Raw genomic sequence first — 6,000 nt, 5'->3', positions numbered from 1 at the left:
TGTTAAAACCAGACCAACCTTACAAAAAAGATGGTAAAGGGAGCCCTTTGGAGAGAGAAGCAACAATAGCTAACAACAACTCACCATTAACACACATGATGATATAACCCAGAAACCAACCCAGGTATAGAAGTATCCAAAGTAAATAAGCCTACAAGATTGTAAACAGGGAAGGAACCAGAGACATCAACTGACAAATGAAGACAACTACAAACCAAAAAGAGGAAAAAAACTGTCATTATAGAACTTCGAGATAGTAGGGAAGTCAAGACAACTACAATATAGAACAGATTGTTCTAAATTTGGGAAGAAAACTATAAATCACAGGGTAACCTCAAAGAAAAATGATAAATCTTCACATCAAAAAAAGAGGATCAGCATAAATACTCAGCAAATACTAAAACAATAGCAATGAAGGAAGTGATAACATGATTCATAAACAAAATGAGCTCAGCATAGAAAATTATATGGAACAAAGAAATTGACACCACAAAAAAGCACATAACAAAACTTACAGCAACAAATTCATAGCTGCTGATAATTACTGGTGAGGGACTTATCTCTAAGATTTATAGCAGAAGAGTGAATGACCAAACTATGGTACAAACACATAATGGAATGCTATGCAGCACTAAAGAACAATGTAGAATCTCCAAAACACCGCATAATATGGATGAACTTGGAGGACATTATGCTAAGAGGCATACATCAATCACAGATGGACACATATAGTATTAGTTCTTTGTTGTGGAGGGTCAAGGAAAGGTTTATATATGGAAGGAAACTTTCTTTGTTGGTTGCCAGGGGTGAGAGGGGAGGGGAGGGAACACTACAAAAAAATAAATAAATAAAAATGCATTGAGCCAAGTCATTTTAGTTTTGTGTATTCCACTGTACATAAATTATATTTCAATAAAATGCAGTAAAAAAAAATCACCTGAGACATCTTTTCAGAGAGGCTATTACCCCAAGAAAAGACATAAACACACGCAAAAAAACACTTTCCCAGATATCAAGGTGATGTCAGTGCAGCTCTGAGGAATCTGTTGTTGTTGTTCTTAGGTGCCATTGTGTTGGCTCTGACTCTTAGCCAACCTATGTATAGCAGAACGAAACACTGCCTGGTCTGGTGCCAGCTTCATAATCTTTGCTACACCTGAGACCATTGTTGCAGCCACTGTGTCAATCCATCTTGTTGAGGGCCTTCCCCTTTGTCACTGACCTTCCTCTTTACCAAGCATGATATTCAGGGAATGGTCCCTTCTGACAACATGACCAAGGTAGGAGAGATGAAGTCTGGCCATTCTGGCTTCCAAGGATTATTCCAGCTGCACTTCCTCCAGGACAGATTTGTTCATTCATTTGACAGTCCATGGTACTTTCAGTATTCTTCTCCAACACCATAACTCAAAAGCATCAACTCTTCTTCAGTCTTCCTTGTTCATTGTCCAGCTCTAACATGCATATGAGGTGATTGAAAATTCCATGGCTTGGGTTTGGCGCACGTTAGTCTTCAAAGAAACATCTTTACTCTTCAGAACTTTAAAGAGGCCTTTTGAAGCAGATTTACCCAGTGTAATATGTCATCTGATGTCTTGACTGATGCTTCCTTTGGTGTTGATTTTGCAAGTAATTCGAAATCTTTAACACTTCAATCTTTTCTCCATTTATTGTGATGCTGCTTATTGGTCCAGTTGTAAGGATTTCTGTTTTCTTTATATGGAGGTGTAATCCATACTGCAGACTGTATCTTTAATCTTCATCAGTAAGTGCTTCAAGTCATCTTCACTTTCAGCAAGCAAAGTTGTGTCATCAGCATATCGCAGGTTGTTAATGGTTCTTCCTCCAATCCTGATATCATATTATTCTTCATCTAGTCCAGCTTCTCGGATCATTTGCTCAGCATACAGATCGAATAATTATGGTGAAAGGATACAACACTGCCACACTCCCTTCCTGATTTAAAACCATGCAATATCCCCTTGTTTTGTTTGAACACAGCCTCCTGGTTTATGTACAGGTTCCTCAAAAGCACAATCAAGTGTTCTGAAATTCCCACTCTTCTCAATGTTATCCATAATTTTTTTATGATCCACACAGTTAAATGCTTTTGCATAGTCTATAAAACTCAAGTAAACATCTGTCTGGTATTCTTTGCTTTCAGCCAAGATCCATCTGACTTCAGCAATGATATCCCTCATTCCATGTCCTCTTCTGAATCCAGCTTGCATTTCTGGAAGTTCTCTGTCAATATACTGCTGCAACCGTTTTTGAATTATCATCAGCAAGATTTTACTTGTATGTGATATTAATGATATTGTTTGACAATTTCCCCTCTTTGTGGGATCACCTTTCTTTGGAATGGGTACAAATATGGATCTCTTCCAGTCAGTTGGCAAGGCAACTGTCTTCCAAATCTCTTGGCATAGACAAATGAGTTCCTCCAGCATGATATTCATTGGTTGAAACATCTCAATGGATATGCCCTCAATTCCTGGAGCCTTGTTCTTTGCCAATTCCTTTGGTGCAGCTTTGACTTCTTCCTTCAGTTCTTGATTATATGCCAAAAAAATGGATGAACATCAACCAATTATTTTTGGTATAGTGACTGTATATTCCTTCCATCTTCTTTTGATGTTTCCTGCATCAGTCAATATTTTTCCCATAGAATCTTTCAATATTGCAACTCAAGGTTGAATTTTTCCTTTAGTTCTTTCAGCTTGAGAAATGGCAAGTGTGTTCTTCCCTTTTGGTTTCCTAACCCCAGGTCTTTGCACATTTCCTTATAATAATTGACATTGTCTTCTCGAGTTGCTCTTTGAAATCTATTCAGCTCTTTTATCTTGTCATTTCTGACAATATAAGCAGAGTCATAATGAGCATGTATACAGAGTGAAGCCCCAGATTAAACTAAGCATATGTAACATGACTGACCCTGCACTGGTAAATGACAGCCAGCTGAGTTTAACAGGGAGGCCAGACTTTGGCTGACTCAGAAAGCCATCTTTCCTAGAAAGTGTTTCACTAGCCAGTGCTAGCTTTTTTGCACTTTCTCGTGCCTAAAAAAAAAAAAAATTACTTCTATCAAGTCAAATCCAACTCATAGCAAAACCTCCTTGGGTTTCCAAGGCAGTATCACTATGGAAGTAGATTGCCCAATCTTCCTTCTGAGGAGTGTCTGGTAGGTTTGAACTGCCAGCCTTCTGTAGCAGTATGCCACCAGAGTTCCCATGAAAGAAATATATATTGGAAAGAAAGAAATAAAATTGTTTCTATTCACAGATAACATAATTGTATAAGTAAAAAATTCTAAGGAATCTACAAAAAAGCTACTAGAACAACCAAGTTAAGTTTCACAAGTTTGCATGATATAAAGTCTATGTATAAAAATAAATGAACAATTGGAACCTGAATCATCAGGTAAAATAATATTTTAAAAGAAACCACACTCTTAGGGATAAACTTTAAAAAAAAGGTATTCATAACCTATGTACTGGAAAATACAAAACATTTTTAAGAGAAATCAAAGATCTAAAAAAAAAGCATAGAGATATACTATCTTCATGGATAATAATACTCTATTGTTAAGATGTCAAGTCACTCCAGATTTATTACAATCCTAATTTAAACCCAACATACAGGACATCTAGCTTCTGCTATGAGATTTAGAGCTAGAAAGAACACTGCACCCTACTCATAAAACTTTTTAAAAGAAAATCAAGCTCACTACAGTTTCATAATTTTTGTTGAATTGATGTAGAGCAAACAGATTGTCCAAATTCCGATAATAAATGGTAGCCTATGGAGTACATTGCAACCAGATTCCAGTAAGAAGAATTGGGCTATAATAGCTGATTAATTGATTAAAGTAAGTATGGACTGAATAATAGTTTGATGAACCTGCATAATTTGGCAGAGTGTGCACCAAAAAAAGATTAGTAAGAACTCATATAAAGTGTCCATTGTTGTGCAGACCTGAGGAAGACAAATGCCCACTGGGCAGGACCTGAGAAAGAGTAACAGCCACTGGGCAGGAGAGGCAAGAAACTCCATCTGTATCTTTTTCTTTCTCTAATCTGTATAATTAAAGAGTCATCTGTAGGAGAAATGAAAAACAAATATTGTCATTCTTAATGTACTTATGGGAGCTCTGGTAGCATAGTGGCTAAGACACTTGCCTGCTAACCAGACGGCTGGTGGTTCAAACCCACCAGCCACTCCTCGGAAGGAAGGTTGGGCAATCCTACTTCCGTAGTGATACTGCCTCGGAAACCCAAGGAGGGGTCACTATGAGTCGGGGCCGACTCGACGGCAAACAACAACAACAATGTACTTATGAAAACTCATTGAAACTGAGGAAGGAAATTGGAAAAAAAAAATTATCTTGGGAATAGGGAAGGTGCAGGACTAAGAAGGCCCCACTCATGAGACTCAGGACACAGTGCCTTCCTAAAAATGAAGTTTAATAAGAAAAATAGAGAATGCCCTCATGCTCCTCTCCCCCACCAAGCTGACAAACTTTGCATAACAAATAACAACAAAATATTACTGGAATAAGGAAAAGAGAAGAACACAAGTGACAGAAAGAGAAACTCTCTAAGATGCAATGCAAAAGCAAAACTTAAATCTAAAGATTGATCTGACATTGCTTGAGGAAACCAATCCCTACCTGAGGGAAACCACAGAAACAACAAACCTCAGAAGCAGCCATACTCGTAATTTGACAAATTTAAATACCCCCACAAAAAACCTACGATAGGAAAGTTGTGCCCATTTCCAGGCATAAAATTATCTAATTATCTTTATTGCTCAACACAATATGTTGAGCTGTCTACAAAAAATGGGAGGCATATGAAAAGGCAAGAGATTCTCAAGAGACTAGACAATCATCAGAACTAGACACAGATAAAACACAGTGGTTGGCACTACATAAAAGGGTATTTAAACAAAGAAATATTATGATGGAACTGGTGGACAACATGCAAGATCAAATGAGTAATTTCAACAAAGTCATGGAAAGTGTAAGGGAAAAAATTGGTATGATGGAAATAAACAAAGAAAAAAGAGAGAGAAATGAATGCCTTCAACAGAGTCACCAACAGACTTAGCATAGCTGAACAAAGAATCAGTAAATATATAAATAGGTCAATAGAAATTGTGCATGTTGAGACAAAAAGAGAAAGAAGAATGAATAAATAAAAATGAACATCTAGGATATGTGGAAGAACATAAAATAGTCTAATATATCCATAAATGAAATTCAAATAAGAAAAGTGAAAGCAGGGAAAAGCAATTTGAAGAAATATGGTGAGATATTAAATGACTGTTTAAAATGCTATAAAAATTATATTCCCTTAAATTCAGTAACTTAGATGAAATGGACAATGCACAAACTACCAAACCACTCAAGAAGTAATAGATAACCTCAATAGTCTTATAAATATTAATTTGTAGTTAAACCTTCTAAAAGAATGCTATGCCCAGATAATTTCAGTGGAAAATACCTTCAAATAAAAATATTACAAGAAAACAAAAATGCAGACCAATACATCTCATGGATATAGATGTAAAAGTCCTCAATAAAGATTTTAAAATGAAATCCAGGAATTAAAAAACTGCTTGAGCTATTAACACATTAAGGGATGAAAGTGAAAAATTATATGATCATATCAATAGATCAGGAAATTGTATTTGACCAAATTAAACACTCATTTGTATTAAAATAAATAAATAAAAGATGGAAGTATAAAAAAGTACAACAACAAAGATAAAAATTCCCCATGTCCAATGCTGGAACAACCTCTGGTGGCACAGTGGTTAAATATTCAACCACTAACCAAAAGTTTGGCAGTTTGAACCCACCAGCGACTCTGTGGGAGAAACATGAGGCAGTCTACATAAAGATGGACAGCTCTGGAAACATGAGGCAGTTCTACTTTGCCCTATAGTGTCTCTATGAGTCACCATTGACTTGATGACAATTTTTTTTAATTGAATTAT

Source organism: Orycteropus afer, unplaced genomic scaffold (assembly GCF_000298275.1).
Source record: "Orycteropus afer afer isolate SDZICR_OR568_19922 unplaced genomic scaffold, OryAfe1.0 scaffold00002, whole genome shotgun sequence".
Classification (NCBI taxonomy): Eukaryota; Metazoa; Chordata; class Mammalia; order Tubulidentata; family Orycteropodidae; genus Orycteropus; species Orycteropus afer.
This window is presented reverse-complemented; position numbering follows the sequence as displayed.